Below are 23,025 nucleotides of genomic sequence, written 5' to 3'. Positions count from 1 at the left end.
TCAAGGTGACCAGGAGCATGGAATGGAATCCTTACAGGAAGCAAGGTGGAAGTAAGTGTAGTCAAGATAGCTGTGGAAGTCTGTGTACTTGTAATGGATGTTGGTTATCTACCCCATGAGATGGAGATAGAGGAATCAACAAAGGGAAGAGTTAGATGTGGATTGTGTGAGTGTGCGAAAAGGTGATGAAACTTTCAATTTCTGTGCAAGTGCAGGAAGCAGCACCAATACAGTAATCTATTTACCAGAGCAAGCAGTCAGGGAAGGGAGGCTCGGGTGGGACTGGAACAGGGATCAAATCCACTATCCCACAAAGAATTAGGTATAGCTTGGCCCATGCCTGTTCCCAGAGCTCTACCTTTGATTTGAAGGAAGTTAAAGAAGAAGTTGCTGCACGTAAGAACAAGTTCAACTTGGCAAGGCAGAGCAGTAGTGGAGGAAGACTACTTGGGCCTCTGTTGAAGGAAGAAGTGAAAGACCACAGGCCTTCCTGGCATGGGATGGAAGTCCAAGGGTATCAAAGTCCATGCTGAAAATAAGCTAGCTGGGACAAGGAAACGAGATGCTGTGAACAGCAGATTTTATGATACGGGGAAGGAGACTAACCAAGGGGAGAGAACATAAAGGCAAAATAGGAAGGGAGTGATAGGACAAGCAGCCCAAAATGATGGATCTACCAGAACAATCTGCTTGAGCGGAGATGTATTTGGGCTGTGCATGGTAAGGGTGCTAATAACAACCAATATGGTTTGTGCTATGTTACTTCCTTGCTTTTGTTTGGCATGTTCTTCTGAATTTTAGGATCCTCTCAGGTGATCTTTATCAGCTGCCTCCATTTTAAAAATTTGCTTCACTGATCCTTTAAGCTTCTGCTTCTCCACTCTGGTCAAAGTTTTACCATGTAGCATGTGTCTTCTTATTCTTCGTCCTGTAGCCTAGAAATTGCTCCTGAATTGGGACAGTATCACTGTACCTTGCAAATTGCATGTATCTAATGCACCCAAACTCGAACTAGGCAAAACTGTTGTGTCAGTTGCATTTTTTTTTGCTATCAGGCTACAGCCTCAGAGGTATCTCATCGCTTACAAGTGGATGAAGATAAATTGGCTTGGTTGCTAGCTGAGACAGGAAACAGAGTGCAGATGTGAAGATGGGAGGTCCTGCTGACAGCCCAATAAGACAAGTAAGATGTAAAATCATCTTAGATGAGATGGCTCCGAGCAGCTCCTGGCTTCGTTGGCCGATCTGTCAGGTGTCTGACAATACTGAAAGTGTCATGCATTTCATATCCTGCAGTCAGTCACAAACAATATTTGGAAAGGAGATTCAAACAGCCAGCTTCCTGCTGGACCAAGCAACAGAACCAAAGTCTGTTTCCAGAGTGGTCCCGACACCTTTTGTCGAAACCAGTGTGATAGCCTGGGAACTACCAGCATGTAATGTGTAAGTGCACACACCTTGCCTGCAAAGGAATGTAAGAAATAGAAACAAGAGATAATTTGGCCCCTCGTACTGGCTCCACCTTTCAGTAAGATCTTGTTTGATCCTCTGCTGCACTAACCTATATCTTGACTTCCTTAACATCCAAAAATCCATCCATATCTATCTTGAATATACTGGGAGTGAGCTCTCTATGCATCTTGAGTAGATAATTCCAAGCATTCACTTACTCTCCAGGTGAACAACTTTCCTCTCATCTCAGTCATGAATGGCTGACCCCTTATTCTGAAAGGTATCCCATCCAGGGGAAGCATTATCTGGCATCTATTCTATCCATTCTGTAAGAATTTTATATGTTTCAATCAGATAACTTCCCATTCTTCTAAACTCCTTTCCCTTCCCTCAGCTAAGAACTAGTTTAGAGAATCTTCATTGCCTTCCTTCTATCAAAAGTATCTCCATCCTTGGATAGGATGACCACACAATATTCCTGATGTGGCCTTACCAAGGCCCAATATAATTTCAGTAGGAATCTTTCTTCTTGTATTGAAATCCTCTTGCAATAAAGGCCAACCTATCATTTACCTTCCTAATTATTTGCTGAACTTTCAGTGACTCATGTACAAGGACACCCAGGTCTCTTTGAATTTCTCACCATTTAAAAAGTACTTTGCCTTTTTTTGCTATTATATTCCATCTGCCATGTCCTTGCCCATTCACTTAGTCTGTCTATTATTCCCTTGCAGCCTCTTTACATCCTCCTCACATCCTGCTGCTCAGCTTTATAAATCAGCAAACCTGGGTATATCACACTTGGTGCCCTCATTCAAGTTGTGGATATAGATTGCAAACAGCTGGGGTCCAGCACCAATCCTGGCAGTACATCCCTCTCACTGCCTCCTGCTCTATTTATTCCTATTCCATTTTATGTCTGTTAATCAACCCTCAGTTCAAACCCAGGGTATTACCCCCAATCTCATCTGCTGTAGTTTTGTTTAAAAACCTCTTGTGTAGCTCCTTATAAAAGGCCTTCTGAAAGTCCAAGTACACTGCAAATACATCACATCTGCTGGTTGCCCCCTTTTCTGTTTTGATAATTACAACCTCAAAGCACAAACAGATTTGTCAAACATGATTTTCCTTTCATAAATCCACCTGATCTCTCCCCTATACCACCACTATTTTCTGTGTGCCCTTTTACTAGTTCCCTAATAATAATTTACAGCATTTTTCCTGCCACTGATATCAGGCTAACTGCTCTGTGGTTCCCTATGTTCTCTCTTCTTCATTTCTTACATAGTGGAGTTAAATTTGCTCTCTTCCAATCTGTGGGAAATGCTCTAGAATAGAATTTTGAAAGATAATAACAAAACCATCTACTATTTCCATTGCTATCTCGGATCCTGAGGGTTTATTGGCTTGCAGGCACATTCATTTTTTCTGATACTTATTTATTCGTATTTTGTTCCTTCACTCTATAAAATGTACATCACCACTATTTCCAGGAGGGTTTCTTTCAAGCAAATTTGCACAAACTTTGTGCAAACTTCTCTTCAGTATTCACCAAGGAGAGGGGTCTTGATGATGCTGAGAACAGTGTAGGTGAAATTAATGTTCTGGAGTATGTAGATATTAAGAGAGAGGATGTGATGGAGTTGTTAGAAAATATTAGGACAGATAAGTCTCCAGGGCCTGACAGAATATTCCCCAGGCTGCTTCGTGAGGAAAGGGAGGAGATTGCTGAACCGTTGGTTAGGATCTTTGAGTCCTCGTTGTCAACGGGGATGGTACCGGAGGATTGGAGGGTGGCGAATGTTGTCCCCTTATTCAAAAAAGGTAATAGGGATAGTCCAGGGAATTACAGACTGGTGAGCCTTACATCTGTGGTGGGTAAGCTGTTGGAAAGAATTCTAAGAGATAGGCTCTATAAGCACTTGGAGAAACATGGACTGATTAGGGACAGCCAGCATGGTTTTGTGAAGGGAAGATCTTGCCTCACAAGTCTGATAGGGTTCTTTGAGGAAGTGACCAGAAAGATTGATGAGGGTAGTGCAGTGGATGTGGTCTACATGGATTTTAGTAAGGCATTTGACAAGGTTCCGCATGGTAGTCTTCTTCAGCAGGTCAGAGGCCAAGGGATCCGGGGAAGCTTGGCCGTGTGGATTCAAAATTGGCTAGCCTCTAGAAAGCAGAGGGTTGTGGTGGAGGGAGTGCATTCAGATTGGAGGGCTGTGACCAGTGGTGTCCCGCAGGGATCGGTTCTGGGACCTCTGCTTTTTGTGATATTTATTAACGACTTAGATGAGGGGGTGGAAGGCTGGGTTAGCAAGTTTGCAGATGACACAAAGATCGGTGGTGTTGTGGATAGTGTGGAGAGCTGTAGAAGCTTGCAGAGGGATATTGATAGGATGCAGAGCTGGGCTGACAAGTGGCAGATGGAGTTTAATCTGGAGAAGTGTGAGGTGGTACACTCTGGAAGGACAAACTCCAAGGCGGAGTACAAGGTAAATAGCAGGATTCTGGACAGTGTAGAGGAGCAGAGGGATCTGGGGGTTCATATCCACAGATCACTGAAAGTTGCCTCGCAGGTGGATAGGGTAGTTAAGAAAGTTTATGGGATGTTAGCTTTCATAAGTCGGGGGATCGAGTTTAAGAGCTGCAAAGTGATGATGCAGCTTTACAAAGCTCTGGTTAGGCCACACTTGGAGTACTGTGTCCAATTCTGGTCACCTCATTATAGGAAGGATGTGGAGGCATTGGAAAGGGTGCAGAGGAGATTTACCAGGATGCTGCCTGGATTGGAGAGTATGGATTATGGGGAGGGATTAAAGGAGCTAGGGCTGTTCTCATTGGAGAGGAGGATGATGAGGGGAGACATGATAGAGGTATACAAGATATTGAGAGGAATAGATAGAGTGGAAAGCCAGCGCCTCTTTCCCAGGGCGCCAATGCTCAAAACAAGAGGCCATGGCTTTAAGGTATTGGGTGGGAAGTTCAAGGGTGATGTCGGAGGGAGGTTTTTCACCCAGAGAGTGGTTGGTGCATGGAATGCACTGCCTGGGATGGTGGTGGAGGCTGATACATTGGACAAGTTCAAGAGGTTGTTAGATAAGCATATGGAGGAATTTAAGTTAGAGGGTTATGTGGGAGGAAGGGGTTAGATAGTCATAGGTGTGGTTTGAAGGGTGGCACAACATGGTGGGCTGAAGGGCCTGCATTGTGCCATATTGTTCTATGGTTCTAAAATATTTATTTAATTTCTCTGCCATTTCCTCATTCCCCAGTGATTTCTCTTGTCTCATTCTCTAAGCGGCTCACCCAAACTTTCACTAATCTTTTCCTTTCAACACATCGACTGAGGCACTTACAAGGTCTGTTTTACGTTTCTCACCAGATTACTCTCATATTCTGCTTTCCTTTTCCTTATCACTGTTAAGGTCTTCCTTTGCTGAATTCTGAAATTTTCTCCAATCCTCAGGCCTGCTGCTTTTTTGGCAATATTATCTTTGACTTAATACTATCTTTAGCTTCTCTTGGTAGCCACGAATGGAACATTATTCTCAGATTTTTGTGGTTTAAACTATATTAATTCCTTAAACATTAGCTTACTTCTTGTTTACTTTTATAGTTTTTGTATGTCATTTCCCAATTTACCACAGCCAAATCATACATTATATTTCGTAGCTTGCTTTCTGTTTGGATTAAGACACTGTTTTCACATTAATCTACATCACTTTTAATGTTTATATGAATTGCTATCATATTTTATTCACTCTTCTTAAAAGGCCTCTTAACTACCTTTGCTTATGGCACAATGAGAGTGACACACAGGAGGACAGCTGCCTCACAGTTCCAGGGACATGACCTTGGGTGCTGTCTGTGTGAAGTTTGTACCTTTCCCTTACAGCCACGTGGAGTGCTCCAGTTTCCCTTTATATCCCAAAGATGTCCTGTTATGTTAATTTGATACTGTTAACTAACCTTAGTTTAGGTAAATGGCAATAGAATCAAAGGGATATTATGGGCATGTGAGAAAAAAATAAGCTGCAGGGGCACAGGGAAATAAGAAAGGAGAATAGACTGGTGGGATTTCTCTGCTGGAAGCAGCATTGAATTGATGGGCTGAATGGCCTTGTGTTGTAATAAAACTAGATCAAAAATAGCCCGTTCTCGTCGGCTCTTCAACATATTGATCTAGAAAGCCATCTCTTACACACTCCAGAAATTCAGCTTCTATACCATATCAATTAATTTGGTTTGTCCACTCTATGTAGATTAAACTCCCTCGCACTTTTGTAATACCCTAGATGCACTCTTTTCATGATCTTATTGGAACTCAGGCACCAGTTCTCCACCATTCTAGACATGCAATCTCACGTTTGTCTATATTAAGGTTACCTTGCATCAATCCACACAAATCTCTTTCATCCTTACATCCCAAGCAGCTCCTTCACAGTTACTTATGCTCTCTGCTTTTGCATCATCCACAAATTTTAATAATGTGCCTTTAATACTTGCACGTATTTAAGATGTAAGAAGTAAGATGCAAGATTCACTCAATTCTTACATCTTAAATATGCACAAGTATTAAAGTTGTTTACATCACTCGCTCTACCATGAAAGCATCCTTGAATATCCCTCTGTTCATCAAACAGCATCACTCCACTAATGTCACAATTTTTTTGATACAGTGCACCTTTATCAGTGAAATTGTTTATTAATCAAATGCCTTTTTAACAGTCCTCGTAGAGAACATCAGCTGTAATACACATCACGGCTTTCTATATCCCCTAAAAAACTGATGTTTCAGATCGCGTCCAAGACATCCTGCAGAGGGAGGGAGAACAGCCAGAGGTCGTGGTACATATTGGTACCAACGACATAGGTAGGAAAAGGGAAGAGGTCCTGATAAAAGACTATAGGGAGTTGGGAAGGAAGTTGAGAAGCAGGACCTCAAAGGTAGTAATTTCAGGATTACTGCCTGTGCCACGCGACAGTGAGTATAGGAATAGAATGAGGTGGAGGTTAAATGCGTGGCAGAGGGATTGGAGTGAGGGGCAGGGATTCAGATTTCTGGATCATTGGGGCCTCTTTTGGGGCAGGTATGACCTGTACAAAAACGACAGGTTGCACTTGAATCCCGGGTGACCAATATCCTGGCGGGGAGGTTTGCTAAAGCTACTGGGGGGAGTTAAACTAGAATTGTTGGGGGGTGGGATCAAACTGGAGAGACTAGGGAAGAGGTGTTTGGCTCTCAAATAGAGAAAACCTGTAGTAGGTACGAGAGGGAGAATAGGTAGGTGATAGAGAAGGGACACGCTCAGACCGACGGTTTGAGATGTGTCTATTTTAACGCAAGGAGTATTGTGAACAAGGCGGATGAGCTTAGAGCTTGGATAACACTTGGAGCTATGATGTGGTGGCCATTACAGAGACTTGGATGGCTCAGGGACTGGAATGGTTACTTCAAGTGCCTGGTTTTAGATGTTTCAGAAAGGACAGGGAGGGAGGCAAAAGAGGTGGGGGAGTGGCACTGTTGGTCAGAGATAGTGCCACAGCTGCAGAAAAGGTGAACGTCATGGAGGGACCGTCTACGGAGTCTCTGTGGGTGGAGGTTAGGAACGGGAAAGGGGTCAATAACTTTACTGGGTGTTTTTTATAGGCCACCCAATAGTAACAGGGATATCGAGGAGCAAATAGGGAAGCAGATCCTAGAAAGGTGTGAAAATAACAGAGTTGTTGTGATGGGAAATTTTAATTTCCCAAACATCGATTGGCATCTCCATACAGTGAGGGGTTTAGATGGGGTGGAGTTTGTTAAGTGTGTTCAGGAAGGATTCTTGACACGATATGTAGATAAGCCTACAAGAGGAGAGGCTGTGCTTGATTTGGTATTGGGAAGTGAACCTGGTCAAGTGTCAGATCTCTCAGTGGGAGAGCATTTTGGAGATAGTGATCATAATTCTATCTCCTTTACAATAGAATTGGAGAGAGATAGGAACAGACAGACTAGAAAGGCGTTTACTTGGAGTAAAGGGAATTATGAGGCTCTCAGGCAGGAAATTGGAAGCTTACATTGGGAACAAATATTCTCAGGGAAAAGTACGGAAGAAATGTGGCAAATATTCAGGGGATATTTATGTGGAGTTCTGCATAGGCATGTTCCAATGAGACAGGGGAGTGACGAGACGATACAGGAACCGTGATGTACGAAGGCTATAATAAATCTAGTCAAAAGGAAAAGAAAAGCTTACAAAAGGTACAGAGAGCTAGGTAATGTTAGAGATCTGGAAGAGTATAAGGCTAACAGGAGGGAGCTTAAGAAGGAAATTAGGAGATCCAGAAGGGGACACAAGAAGGCCTTGGCGGGCAGGATTAAGGAAAACCCCAAGGCATTCTACAAGTATGTGAAGAGCAAGAGGATAAGATGCAAAAGAATAGGGCCTATCAAGTGCAGCAGTGGGAAAGTGTGTATGGATCCGGAAGAAATAGCGGAGGTACTTAATGAATACTTTACATCAGTATTCACTATGGAAAAATATCTGGGTGATTGTAGTGAGGACTTGCAGCAGGCTGAAAAGCTTGAGCATGTAGATATTCGGAAAGAGGAGGTGCTGGAGCTTTTGGAAAGCATCAAGTTGGATAAGTCGCCGGGACCGGATGAGATGTACCCCAGGCTGCTGTGGGAGGCGAGGAAGGAGATTGCGGAGCCTCTGACTATGATCTTTGCATCATCAATGGAGATGGGAGAGGTTCCAGAAGATTAGAGGGTTGCGGATGTTGTTCCCTTATCCAAGAAAGGGAGTAGAGATAGCCCAGGAAATTATAGACCAGTGTTGGTAAGCTAATGGAGAAGATCCTGAGAGGCAGGATTTATGAACATTTAGAGAAGTATAATATGATTAGGAATAGTCAGCATGACTTTGTCAAGGGCAGGTCCTGCCTTACGAACCTGATTGAATTTCTTGAGGATGTGACTAAACACATCGATGAAGGGAGAGCAGTAGATGCCATGTATATGGATTTCAGCAAAGCATTTGATAAGGTACCCCATGCAAGGATTATTGGAAAGTAAGGAGGCATGGGATCCAAGGGGACATTGCAATGTGGATCCAGAACTGGCTGGCCTACAGAAGGCAAAGAGTGGTTGTTGAAGGGTCATATTCTGCATGGAGGTCGGTGACCAGTGGTGTACCTCAGGGATCTGTTCTGGGACTCTTACTCTTTGTGATTTTTATAAATGACCTGGATGAGGAAATGGAGGGATAGGTTAGTAAGTTTGCGGATGACACAAAGGTTGGAGGTGTTGTGGATAGTATAGAGGGCTATCAGAGGTTACAGAGGGACATAGATAGGATGCAAAGTTGGGCTGAGAAGTGGCAGATGCAGTTCAACCCAGATAAGTGTGAGGTGGTTCATTTTGGTAGGTCAAATATGATGGCAGAGTATAGTATTAATGGTAGGACTCTTGGCAGTGTGGAGGATCAGAGGGATCTTGGGGTCTGAGTCCATAGGACGCTCAAAGCAGCTGCACAGGTTGACTCCGTGGTTAAGAAGGGATATGGTGTATTGTCCTTCATCAATCGTGGAATTGAATTTAGGAGCTGAGAGGTATTGTTGCAGCTATATTGGACCCTGGTCAGACCCCAATTGGAGTACTGTGCTCAGTTCTGGTCGCCTCACTACAGGAAGGATGTGGAAGCCATAGAAAGGGTGCAGAGGAGATTTACAAGGATGCTGCCTGGATTACAGGGCATGCCTTATGAAAGCAGATTGAGGGAACTCGGCCTTTTCTCCTTGGAGCGACGGAGGATGAGGGGGGACCTGATAGAGGTATATAAGATGATGAGAGGCATTGATCGGGTAGATAGAGGCTTTTCCCCAGGACTGAAATGGTTGCCACAAGAGGACATAGGTTTAAGGTGCTGGGAAGTAGGTATAGAGGGGATGTCAGGGGTAAGTTTTTTTACTCAGAGTGGTGAGTGCATGGAATAGGCTGCCGGCAACGGTGGTGGAAGCGGATACGATAGGGTCTTTTGAGAGACTATTGGGTAGGTACGTGGAGCTGAGAAAAATAGAGGGCTATGGGTAAGCCTAGTAATTTCTAAGGTAGGGACATGTTTGGCACAGCTTTGTGGGCTGAAGGTCCTGAATTGTGCTGTAGGTTTTCTATGTTTCCATTATATGAATAAAGTTTTAAATAAACCAGTGCTAGCAAATGAAGTAGGTTCCTCAGTGGCATTGATTTAAGTAATTCCATGGAATGAAAAGAGAAGAGGAAGTTGGTGCTTGTTCATTCACCCAAATAAATTCTGCACCAGAGATCAAGGACAGTACATTAAAAAATTGACGAGAATCTATGTGGCTGAGCTCAAGTTTAATGTGGACCTACCACGCTGTCCAAGAAACACGAGATACCAGTGTTGTTGAGATAGTCTCCACCTTGTGTGTTTTCAAAAATTATATACTAAAGCAAAGCCCCATCTGACCAGCATTATTCAAGGAGTGGAGAATTCTCCCACTTGTCTGACAAATATTCCCCTCTGAACCAATTCCCAAAGAGTCCATCGATTTACTCATTGCCGTTTGTTGGTTAATGTTGGCTCGGGATGGCTGGTGTGTTTGCTTCCATAACAACAAAACTTGTGAAAATCTTTCTGATTTCCTAAAATTGTTGAAGAAAGAAATCACAATCAATGATAAGCATGGGTTAATGGGCCTCTGTAAATTGTAGGCGAATAGTGGAAACTGGGGAGAGTTGATGGTAATGTTGGGAAAATGAAAAACAAAGGGATTAGTGTATAATAAATGAAAATGGGTGCTTGATGGTCAGTGCAGACTTGGTGGGATGAAGGGCCTTTTCTGTGCTGTATAGTTCTATGACAGATTAATCACCAACATCTTTAAAAATCCTCATTGAATTGTAAGATACTTGAGAAATGTCATTCCAATTTATTGTTCCTAAATAAATGTTTTACTTGCTTTCCTGATTCATGTAAATGGTTATTCAATTTTGAAAACATAATTAGCTTGTTTCTGAGGAGAAGCCTGTGTATGATGTCAGCAAATCGGCACTCAAATTTATGTCCCAATTATTACAGAGCCTGGCTATTTCATAGAAGCAAAAGGTTTCGTCTTGTATTCTAATAGATCCTGTATTGCCTAACCTGGATTGTGATTAGTTCATAGACTTGCCTTTTCTCTTACTATTTTGCTTCTAATATTCCATGGTTCCTTTGGTTCCTACATTTTAGATTTCTCATCTTTTTATTTTCTGCTTACAATTAAAGTAAATGCAATGGAGGAAAACATCTGAGAGCATATCCTGCCTCCTGGTAGAAGCTAGGCACCTTCAGTTTTCTGTTACTGTAGTCTAACATCAAAAATTAAATTTGATATTATTCTGTCATTAGTTTTATTGGCCGTAGGAATCAGAGATCAGCTGGTGTTATCAGCTGAATGATGCTTCCACTCGAAGCTCATCTGTCCCCACTGAACTCCTAAAATGTCTCTAGACATTGTAGCCCACCCGAGACAGTTTTGACCTAAAGAAGTCAGCTTATTATGGTAAGTTCTACCATCCTCATGGGACTGCTTGCATTTATAAACAGCTGTGGCTAATGGGCAGTGGGCTATTAATGGTAAACTCCCAGGTCACGTGGTATGTGGGCTCATCTTCTTTTAGAACAGACACCAGGGAATGCAAAGTTAAGAGTTTTAACCCAAAAAGTTAAAACTTCTTAGCCATTCATATTCCAGTTAGTGTTTGTGTTTTTTTTGAACTAAACTACTTTACTTTTCTAAAGAGCAGATGTAGGTCATCTTTTCTCTAATACGTTGAGACAATTTCTTGATATATGTGGCTAGAAATATATGCAGGATATGTGTACACTTCTCCTCCTTCTCTGAATTTCTCTGTCTCCATCTCAGGAGCAGAATTGCCACTGACATTTTCTATAAACCTACTGACTCCCACAGCTGCCTTCTACATCTGCCCCCAGCCTGTCCACTGTAAGAACACCATCATTTTTTCTCAACTTCTCTATCTCTGCCACATCTGTTCTCAAGATGAGGCCTTCTTCTCTAGAACTTCTGAAATTTCATCCTTCTTCCAGAAGCGTGGCTTCCCCTCTCCCTTAGTTGATGGAGACCTCACACATATTTCCTCCATTTTCCATACTCCTGCTCTGAACCCCCACCCCCAATCTCCCCAGCAATACAGTTCCCTTGGTCCTCACCTTTCACCCCACCAGCCTCCACATCCAACACATCATCTTCCGTCATTTCCGCCAGCTCCAACATGATCCCATCGCCTTCTTCCCCCACCTTCCCCTCTCCTCCCTTTTCTGCATTCCACAGAGACTGATCTCTTCAGGCCTCGCTGTTTCACTCATCCCTTCCCACCCATCCCTCCCTGTCCCCTGGCATTTTCCTCTGCAGCTGTAGGAGTGTAACACCTAGGGAGCGAAATGTCAATAATCTGAAAACCACTCAGAGGGATGGGTTGGGAAGTTGCAACTAACCTGCTGTCAAGCATTTGAATTTACTAATGGGGCTGTATGCCTCTAATTTTAAAGGAAATTGGCAATTAATAGCAGGTGACCATCCAGCAACTGAATAGAAGCAAAAGGGAGGAAATGCAACATGTAACTGCTTTTTCTAGCTCTTCTCACAGACCACAAGAGCAAAGGCAAGGAGTCAATAAACAAAGGACTGCAGATGCTGGAATCTAGATGAAAAACACACTGATGCTGGAGGAACTCAGCATGCCAGGCAGCATCCGTGGAGAAAAGCAGGTGGTCAACGTTTCAGGTTAGGACCCTTAGGACTGAAGATAGGAAAAGGGTAAAGCCCAATTTCTAGGAGGGAAAAGCAGAGCAGTGATAGGTGGACTAGTGTGGGAGCGGGAGTGAAGTGACTGGCAATGGGGAGATGCAGGTTGCGGTTACGGACAGAGGACAGGTGTTCTGCGAAACGGTCCCCTTGTCTGCGTTTGATCTCACCAATGTAGAGGAGGCCACAAAGAAGACAAGAAGTCTCCTCCAGACTAACTGGCCATTAAAACTAGTTCCAACCCAGACTTCAGTGACCTTGATTTGAACCCCCACTGCTGGTCACTGATGTTCTCAAATTCTTTCCCCTTGTCAGGGGCCTCCACTGTCTCCTCTCTGCCCCTTAAATACATCCTTCCACCAGCCCTGTAGTCAGTTGTCCACTCAATTTGGCTGACTGCCATCCAGTAAAAATAAGAAAATGGTCAAACAAGGTCCTACTGTTAATTTGGCAGGATGTATCCATCACCCAAATTTAGTTTCCTGGCTGTTATCATTCTCACTCCACTTCTAACACCTCAATTCCACATAAACATTAGTGCCTTATTTTTGATTATTATAATACAGCTATTTTAATTTTTCAGAGACAGAAAGCTGAAATTTGAATTAAGATTCTTTCACAGCTGTTATACTCCATCTGCAGTGTTAGGTTTTTTAACAGCCACTATCACTTAGACTCGAATTGTGAATGATGCGCTTTGTGCTGCTGGAAATAGTGTGCTAGGATTGTACGGAGAGAGAAAGAAAGTTAATGTTTCAGTTCAATGAACCTCCCTCAGAACTCTGAAGAAGGGTCATTGACCTGAAATGCCAATTGTTTCTCATTCCACTGATGCAGCCTATTTTGCTGAGTATCCCCACCACTTTTTTATTCCAGATTTCCAGCATATGCAGTGTTTTCTTCACTCTTCGACAGTATTTTATGTAATTGACTGAATGTATCTAATTTGAATATTCCTTTAAAGAACAATGTGTAAACTTTTTGCAAACCTGAATTCAAAAGCATTAACACATTTTGCAATTGTCTGTAATTTTGATGAGCTTCCTTTTAATGAGCAACAGTTTAACATTGTAGACTTTACCACTGTGGAGTTTAAAAACAGATAAATGACTGCTATCTGTGGCTGGAAATGCAACATAGATTTTAAAAAAAATTAGTTGGATGGGAATTCCTTACCAAGCAGTTATTCAGCTACTACTTGTCTAAAGATAGGTGCATGGGAAAGAGATGTTTTTCTCTCGATGAATCTGTCCATGCTTATTATTCTAGCAACTTAGTAGGAATGTTGAATCCATTACAAAATGGCCTATGATGTAAGGGAACCTACTCAATAAGACGATAAAGGACCTATGTCCCGAAACATTAATTCGGTTTCTCTTTCCACTGATGCTGTCTAGCCTGCTGAGTGTTTTCACATTTTCTGCTTTTACTCCATAAGAGGATGATGCAACTCTTCCTATGTTAAGAAAGTTTATGCTTAGAATTACATTCTTTGGTTCTAAATAATTATTTGGGTTTAATTTTGCAAATGCTTTGTTTTAAAGCCAAATCTAAATACAGGTCCTTCCAAGCACATGAACACCTGACTTATGTATAGCTCATACATACAAATGAGCTTTCGGGAGACCGGCAGTATGGATTTGCTGGCTGGTGCAGGGCTGCAGGCATCTTCTGCCGTATGGGAACTCGGTTAGTGGCCGCATTTCCAACTTGTGGACTGTTCGGGATACAGAGAGTTCACAGGAACGGAATCCTGCTAACCTGGAGGCAACCAGTATATTGAATTTTCATTATTTTACCTAATTATTCCTCATTCATTTAAATCTTAACTTATTTTTACAAATATGGAATATTCATTTTGTTTTTGCAGTTTAGGTCTCTAACTTTTGTAGACAATAATCTGCCAGGATCCAAAAGTATACAATAATTGTAATCATCAAACTCATTGGATAGTATCATATTATGCTGTTATATAAAATTTTACAAAAATGAATGTGCTTCTGCATGACAGTATAATTTATTCAGGAGCTTTCTGTACAAGTCTCTGAAATAGTAGAAGAGTGTGCCATAGAAGAATTGGTTTGGCATAAACTGATTCACAATAAATGCCCTATTAGCCTAATTTTTCTGTATTGCCTACTGTTTTGCAGCTGGGATGTTCTAAATAGCATTATTTTTAGTTGTATAGAGCATAATTAAACTTTTGATTAATCTGAAGTCTTGAACACACTAGAAGTTCTTCAAAGCATGAAAATATATTTTCTTCTTCTATCTCCCCATTTTGCAGAAAGTAAGGAACTCCAGAGAGAGTGCTGGCTAGCAGATTGGATGATGAGGTGGAATGGGGGAATCATTCCAGCTTTCCAAGAGGGTAATCTCGTTGGATGAAAGTAATGGGGTGGGGGGGTGGCTGGAGGGTGAGGTTGGAAAGATGATTGTGGAGAAGGTACAGGGAGGTCATGAGCTGAGGAGGAGGGAGTGGAGGCAACCTTAGAGTGCGAAGAAAAGAACTTACCTTGAGGAAGATTGATGCCTTGGACTTACTGGCAGTGATCCAGGTAGGCCTCAAGCCTCTGGTTAAGACCAAAACTAGTGGTCAATGCTCACTCACTTCACATGCTTTAGTAGTGCAGTAGAATGTTGCACATGGTATAAATTGGCTTTTGTAGCTCAATGCATGCACAGTGGCCAGAGAAAACAAACCAAAATCTAGAAGTGTGAAATTTTAGATAAAATTCACTCAAGTGAAGCATAAATATATTGCAGGCCATCGGAGAATTGTAGGTCTACCGATACTGCAGAAATGTGCAACTTAAAAAATGTTTTTCAAAATGACAACATCTAATAAATAAAATAAAAGCTCAATGACAAATTTTCACAGCTTCTGACATCTTTAGAGCTCAAATGAATTATGCACTTACTGTTAAAAATACAAATCATTTCTCTTGCCTTCTTCCAAAAAAGTACATTTCCTCTAAACATTATTACAAATTCTGCAGCGCAGATTGCTCTTCTGTATCAGTCTATTGTCACTTGATTAGCAACAATGCAACCAGCTCCTGTTAATCAGCTTTTCCAATAACAATGAAAACAGCATTTGCATATGTAAAATTAAAATAATCACAATCAGTTTGTTGCCAGAATTAGTATGTCATCAATACCGTTAGTGTGTCTTGTCATTCAATGACAAGTGTAAGCTCTATACTCTGCACTTCAGTGTGCCATATGAAATGTGCTTCAGTGTGTCATCCTGCACTATAGGTGAAGGTGTGCTCAGCAGCAAATCCTAAAATTCATTAAAAGTTAAGGAGCACACCCTGAACAATACAAAGAATGGTATACAGCATGCCCCATTCAAGTGGCAAGATTAGGCGATGCGTCCTGTAAAATTCAATGAGGTGTATACAGCATTTCATATATAATTCATAAGGAGTGTGTAGCCAAGAGGTATGTGACACGCCCTGAGTGATCACTAGGAATTACTTACAATATACATCACAGATATAAAACATCCAGATCAAAATGTCCAAAGCAACATTTAGACTATTCAAGCCCCCTCCCACTCTCCTTCTTTTGACCCTACTGCCATTACCCTCCTTTCTGCTCATATCCAGTTTCCCTTAAATGCATCAATACCATTTGACTCAGCTGCTCCCTGTGGAAAGTGTGCCCACATTCTCAACATGCTCTGGACAGAGGTTTCTTCCGAAATCCCACGTTTGATTTCTTGGTAATGATTATATATTGGTGGTTTCTAATTTTGTTTTGTACTTGTGTACTTGACTCAGATTCTAATTTGTTAATGTAAATTTTAGAAGGTGTGGTTCCAGCACTGGTTCACATGGGATGCCATTCACCTTTGCCACCTTGAATCGCTTCCCATTACATCTACAACCTGCCCTCTCTATTTCAAATATCCTGTCATATATCCACTCATGCTGAAAATTAAACAAAAAACCTGCAGATGCTAGAAATCTGAAACGGGGAAAGAAACAGAGCTGAAGGTTCAGATCGAAGCCCTTTGTTAGAAGGGATCTGAGGAAGGATTTTTGACTGAAATGTTAATTCTATTCCTCTTTCCACAGATGCTGCCTGACCTACTGAGTGTTATCGGCATCTTCTGTTTTTAATCCAGTTATGTTACTTATTCACTAACTCTATGTGAACTAATGTTAATCATTGGTCTGTTGTACAATACCATGTGGAGATCCACCACATTCACCTTGTCTGCACTCTCTATTACTTTGTTAAAGAATTCAGAATTTGAGTAAGTTCATTAGCTTTTTTGAAATTGAAGCTGACAATTCATGATTTTACTTACATTTTATTGTCTGTTCTCTCCTGTTGTAGAGATTCCATTATGTTTGTGCTAGAATGTTAAACTGACTCATCCAAAGTTACATGTTCTATTCCCCCATTGAAAATATGAATGTGGTTTGTCATCTACTCTGTCTGTACACCTCCTTTCTAATAAATTATTAAATATATATAACAGAACTTCTCCCTATGTTATATAATAATTTCTCATATTTCCTTACAGCATAGAAACAGACCATTCAGCCCAGCAAGTGTATGCTGGCTCTCAGGGCAATTCCATCAATCCCATTTCCCCCACTTATTTCCCTGTAACACATTCTTTCTCATGTGCCCATCAACTTCCCTCTGATTCTCTGACAACCCACCTACACTAGGCATGATTTGCTGCAGCTAATTAACCTACCAATCAATGCATCTTTGGGATGTAGGAGGAAACCGGAGCATCTGGGGGAAACCCATATATTCACTAGGGAGAACATGCAAACTCCACAGCACCCAAGGTCGGAATCAAACCCAGCTCGCCAGAGCTGTGAGATAGCAGCGCTACCTGCTCTATCACTCATAATGGGAGTTTCATTCTATCTGGAATAGATATTCATCCATTTTGAGGTTAATTAGTTTATTTAATATTTTTGTACTTATTTTAAATGGGGTTATATTGTTTCTAATCTTACCTGCTGACGTCAAGCCAACATTGTATCTCTGATAAGTTAAAAGGAAGTGCAGTACCCTGTATAATTCTGTGCATACATAGCATGCTCTGTGTAATTCAATAAGGTGTTTACAACACTTCCTATATACCTTAGTCTACAACCTCAAACATATGAGACATATACAACATTACAATCATGCATAATTGCAGAATCAACATAGATTTTGAAGGGCGCACTTATGGATGGGTTTTCCACATAAAACAAAGCAAAGAGCACATTTTAATCTTAAAGTGGTCCTACCTGGGGATTGCAGTGGGTTTTCTGTATTCAGCACAGTCCTTTCAATGCGCTCCTCCTTAATCTGGCAGTTTCTGAGGGCTTGTAAATACTGCTCCAATTCCTCTTGAACTGCCAGTTCCATTCTGTTAGCGCTGCTGCATAGAAAAAAAAAACAAGAAGAAATCTCTTCAGAGGCTAAATTTCAAAGATGCTACTTGTAAGCTTATTGGCTGAAGCCTGCTTTGGATAGTTCTGGAAATTTATATCCTCTCATTAGTCATCTTAAAATTAGGTCCCAAAAAACATCCTGGAGCCACATTGTTTGCTGCCGGCATTTTTCATCGTCTGGGAGGCAAAAGTACATTTTATCCAAGATTGGAAATATAATGTGATAATGACTGAGAAAACAAATTTGTTTGCACAAATCTTAAAGACGGAATTCACCATTTATTCCTCAGGTCCAGGAAACCTACTGCAGCCTCTTCACTAGACAGTATTATATGATCCATTGTAATGTATAATTGCTGTCTGACTAGAACATGGGTTAATGTGCTTAATTTACTGACTGAATTATCACTTCCCAATCCCAGTTTTTCTATCACAAGAGAAGATAAATGAGGTCATATATTAGGCACTAAAATCTATGCACCAGTTGTGGCAGCTCAAGGCCAAGGCAAGTGAAAACACAAGACATAAAAACAGACTACTCAGCAGGTCAGTCAGGCAGCATTCTGTGGAGAGAGAAACAGTTAACGTTTCAAGTCAGTGACTCTTCTGCAGAACTGGAGAATGTGAAAACAATTGTTTTAAGTTGGAGAGAAGGGGAGAACAAAGGGAATATCTGTGATTGGGTGGAGGCCATGATTGTCCAGGTGAAACACAAGGAGCAGGTTTAAATGGGTATCTGTGGAACGGTGTATCAGATAAGCTCTGTCTTGCATGAAGTATTACAGAGTTACACAGGCAGCAACTGCATTTACCTTACACCTACTTGAAACATAATTTGACCAGCACTGCACAAACCTTGATCTTTGTTATCTCTTTATAGGTTTGTACAAAGCAAGCACAGCCTTAATTCCATACCATCTTTTTGTTTGGTGAACAGTCTGATACGATGCATTGAGAACTAGTACAGAAGATGACATTTTCCTCAAACCACATGTCGTTCCAGTAGTTGTTGAGCATTTTTGTCTGATATATTGGCTTCCAGTATGCTGCCAGGCTGAGAGAGCCTCTGTTCTCTGCCTCAGAGAAAAGGAAAACAATATGCTTTGGACCACCTGGAGATCTGAGACCATTGTGCTCTTCTAAGTTGATACACAAGAAGGAACACAAGAAAATAGGAGCAGGAGTAGGTCACCTGGTCCCTCAAGCCTGCCCTGCCATTCAGTATGATCAAGGCTGATCTACTCCTGGCCTCAAATCCTCCTGTGTCAGTTCCATAGCCCTCAATTTCCCCAATCGTTCCAAACTTTATCTACCTCTTCTAAGTGCCTCCAGTGATCTGGACTCTGCAATATGGAAAGTTCCAAAGATTCACCAGCCTCTGTGAGAAGAAATTCTTACTGATCACTTTGATCTCTTTTGAAATCATAGTTTAGAAAGCAAAGATTACTGGAGAATTCTGGAACTTTGATAAACTAAATTGTAATATAGTTTAAGAAAATCAAGAAGTACTGCAATTGCTGGAAATCTGAAACAAAAACAGAAAATGCTGGAAACACTCGGCAAATCAGGCAGCACTGGTAAAGGGAGAAACAGTTAATGTTTTGGGTCTGGGAACCAAGGATAGGGACCCAAGCATAGGGAGGCATTTGTAGGACAAAGGAATCCCTCTGATAGGATGAGTCCAAATGGCTTAATGAGGACAGTAACTAGCACATTAAGCTTCTTTGTGTAATGTGTTGCAAATGGCAATTAATAGCAGCTGGTCACCCAGCAAGCAAGCCATTTTCTATATGAATAGAAAAAGAAAAGCTGAGCCAATATAATGACAGGCAGAAATTGCCAGTTCTGATTGATTGATTGATTCATTCATTCAGACAGACAGATGACTAAAGTTAGAGAAGCTGCAACATACCCGGGCAGAAGATAAGGTTTTGTTCTTCAAGCTTGCACTAGGTCTCATTTTAATAGTGCAGGAGATCACAGACAGAAATATCAGAGTGCGAGTGAGACAGTGAATTAAAGTGGCAGGCAACTGGATGTTCAGGGTCACTCGTGTGGACTGAATGCAGGTGGTCTGCAGCAGTAATCACTATATGCTATGCTGAACCTGTGATTTATTTTTGTCACATTCTACCTGGAACAAGTATTAGGATGACCAAAAGAATTTAAATGAAGCTTGTAAGTTAATATATCCCCAAGACTCATTTCTGAATAAGTGATTTTCCAAATCATGTTACTACCCTCCCACTGAAAATGTTAAATCTGGGGCACTGGATAGCCTATGAACTGGACATTATCTTCTCCCACACAGATAGCCCTGGATATTAATGTTAACAAAAAGTGGAAGTGATGAAACTGCTGAGCAAAACGAGTTATTGAACTGTCTCTTGTTATACAACCCTCCTCAATCTTTCTCTTTTAAAGAAACGCGAACTAAAAGAAAATAAAAACACTGAGGCTTGTTGGTGACTGAGGGTCTGCAACAGAGCAATAATGTTAAAATAATCTGTGAGAGCAGCAAAATCAACACAATGCTAGTTGTTACTAGAAAAATGTAAAGAGTTGTGGTTAAATCCCCTTTATGAGTATAACTCCTTCCAGCAAACCAGACTATTTGTCACTTATGCAAATAAGTCAATCACTGTCAATGCAAGTTCACTTCATCTTGATGACCCCTGCACAGAAATACAGTCAACACAGAACCTGCTTAGAAAATGGGAAAGAACATCAGCTCCCAACCCCTGCCTTTCCTCATGTAAATGATTATCTAAATTCATTGAGATATTTCAGCAAATCTCAGTTGGATGTGCACCAATTTTTTGCTAAATGGCAGTTTAGCCGGGGGCATTTTAACATCTTCCCCCCTGCCTATATATTGTACAACAAGACCATGATTTTTGAGAAGTGCAGCCGTAATGTGACAACATTGATCCAGTTGTTTTTATATAAACAAAAGTAAAATAGAACCATGTTAATTTCCAAAATTTCAGCTCTAATTTCAGACACCTCAACTGTTCCTGTATAAAATTTTGTGGGAGGATGATGACTGAATTGGAAACCGTGGAGGGAATAAAAGCAAGGAAACTGCTATGGTGGTGGTGATGTTTGTTTTTAGTTGGCAAGTGGCATTGACGTCTCATTTGTCAGTACTGATAGGCATATAGTTCTTCACTCTACAACCAATAATAATAAACCACAGAATTAAGTATGTAGAAGCCTTCAACACCATTACCCACATCACAGGAAGTGCCCAATTTGAAGTGCTGGCAAGACAGGGATGGTCATTGAAGAGTTGTCTGACTGACTAAATTGCAAATATTGCAAATTTGCTCTGTCCTGCAAGCTAAACCATTCCAAGTTTGTTGTACTTCCATTTAAAGTCCATCTCTTTACATGCAAATCCAATACCGATCCAAAGCGATTGTAAATGAGGGAAACACCCAGCTCAGGGTTTCTAGGACAATGAAGATTTTGTTTGGGTGGAATTCCCTAGCAACCCCCTTCTAAGGAAATCCCTGTGTTACACTACCACATTGTTTCCAGTCTCTTGTCAAGTGAATAAAACAAGATATCCTAATAAGTCAAAAGAACAGGCGTGCCAGAACTGATGACTCTGGTGAAGCTAAACAGAGCAGGTTGTTTCATGAGTTGGTGTTGTTGAATTTAAATATAGTAGTGTTGATTTTCAAAAAATGTTTCAATCACCAATGAGCCATAAGAACCTTTGAAGAAAATTCATTATTTTTTACAGCTTTAAGAAGTTCAAGCACTCCACTTATTAACATGTCATTACCAACATTAAAACTCTGCATTTTCTTACCAATGGGATTCTACTTACCAATGCAGTGTATTCTTTTCCCATACCTCCATGTAATTATGTAGCTACTTCACTGTGTACTCACCTACACTCACACCTGACTTTACTTGATTTTAAGGTTGACTTACTTATAAGGTAAAATTCTGATAATCCGGCATCCAATTCTCCAGAAATCCTAATGGTTTAAGTATCCGGCTCACTCGTCAGTCTGGAATGTGGGCCAGGGGTCCAGACTGCGAGCAGGGGGTGTGGCCAGCGCTGGAGCCAGGATCCAGAGTTCTCGTATATTTCCTGCTCCTTCAAACTCACTGAAACATTTTTTATACAATTGTATAAGTCGTTAAAAAAAAGTGAAACAAATGTGTGTCTAGGTTTAACATCCAATAGTCTGGAAAATCTGCTAATCCTACATCGTCAGAGTCCCAAGGGTGCCAGATTGCTGGAAGTTTACTGAACATCCATAGGAATCTTTTGGCCTGATTTGGTCCCATTGGCTGAACACTGCTATTGGTGCTGAGATGCAACTCATAAAAGGGCTGCAGATTCCCCTTAAGAGGGCAAATAACTTATTAGCCAGAAATGCTTGCACAAGAATACTGCAATAAGTGGATACTTTGAATTGGAGGCTTTGTCACAAAATACAAGAGAAGTGGGTTATCATGCCTGGGTCTCCACAGTACAACATGTAGCAGGCTAGGAAATCTACCAAAGTAAGGTTAGTAGATGGCAAAGTACGAATGCCTCAGAGATTTCTTCTTGCCCTGTTGATCCATGACTCCTCTGGAAACATTGGGCTCAATCTTCTGACACTACTCCATCACTAAGGTTGGGACTTATCCATGGTTATCCTTAGAAGTCCATGTTTCCAGCACTGCTGGGCTTAACCCGATGGTGGCATCTTCCATCTTCCACCTGGTCTGCCAGTGATGCACCAGTAGACTCGTCACAGAGACTGGCAGGGCGGCAGAATTTCCCATGGACTCTCAGGATGGGAAATCTGCCATCCGCAATCAACACTGGCCACATGTTCTTGGATGTTTGTCAATATCAAACACTTTCATTAGCATTTGACAGTCAGTGTACCAGGGGAAGGGCCTCACAAGTAGTCATAGCCATTTCACAAGTTTAAAGGCTGTCTGTCTGATATGATCTCTGCAGAAAGACTGTGTCCAGGACAACACTGGAGCAAACGGTGCAGGACTGGACCGGGTGGCCTGTTATTTCAGTGCAACAGGACATCTGCCGCACCCTCTATCCCACTGTGATAAGACTATGGTTATGGGCCGGCATGGTAGTGTAGCAGTTAGCGTAATGCTTTACAGTGCCAATGAACCAGGTTCAATTCCAGCCACTGTCTGTAAGGAGTTTGTACATTCTCCCCGTGTCTGCGTGGGTTTCCTCCAGGTGTTCCGGCTTCCTCCCACATTCCAAAGACGTACGGGTTAGGAAATTGTGAGCATGCTATGTTGGCACCGGAAGCATGGCTGCCTCCAGAACACTCTACACAAAAGATGCATT

The 23,025-nt window shown here is 41.5% G+C and overlaps 1 long non-coding RNA gene across 1 annotated transcript in view; it reads right to left on the bottom strand.

Moving 5' to 3' along the window:
* The window catches only part of LOC127580645 (uncharacterized), a 48,366-nt gene that overhangs the window by 5,903 nt on the left and 19,438 nt on the right, over nucleotides 1-23,025 (bottom strand). Inside the window, exon 3 of the long non-coding RNA XR_007957849.1 lies at nucleotides 17,544-17,677. This is a non-coding gene — a long non-coding RNA (uncharacterized LOC127580645). The remainder of the gene's footprint in view (nucleotides 1-17,543; nucleotides 17,678-23,025) is intronic.

Source organism: Pristis pectinata, chromosome 19 (assembly GCF_009764475.1).
Source record: "Pristis pectinata isolate sPriPec2 chromosome 19, sPriPec2.1.pri, whole genome shotgun sequence".
Taxonomy (NCBI): domain Eukaryota; kingdom Metazoa; phylum Chordata; class Chondrichthyes; order Rhinopristiformes; family Pristidae; genus Pristis; species Pristis pectinata.
The sequence above is the reverse complement of the archived record's forward strand: the minus strand, read 5'-3'. Positions and strand labels throughout refer to the sequence as shown.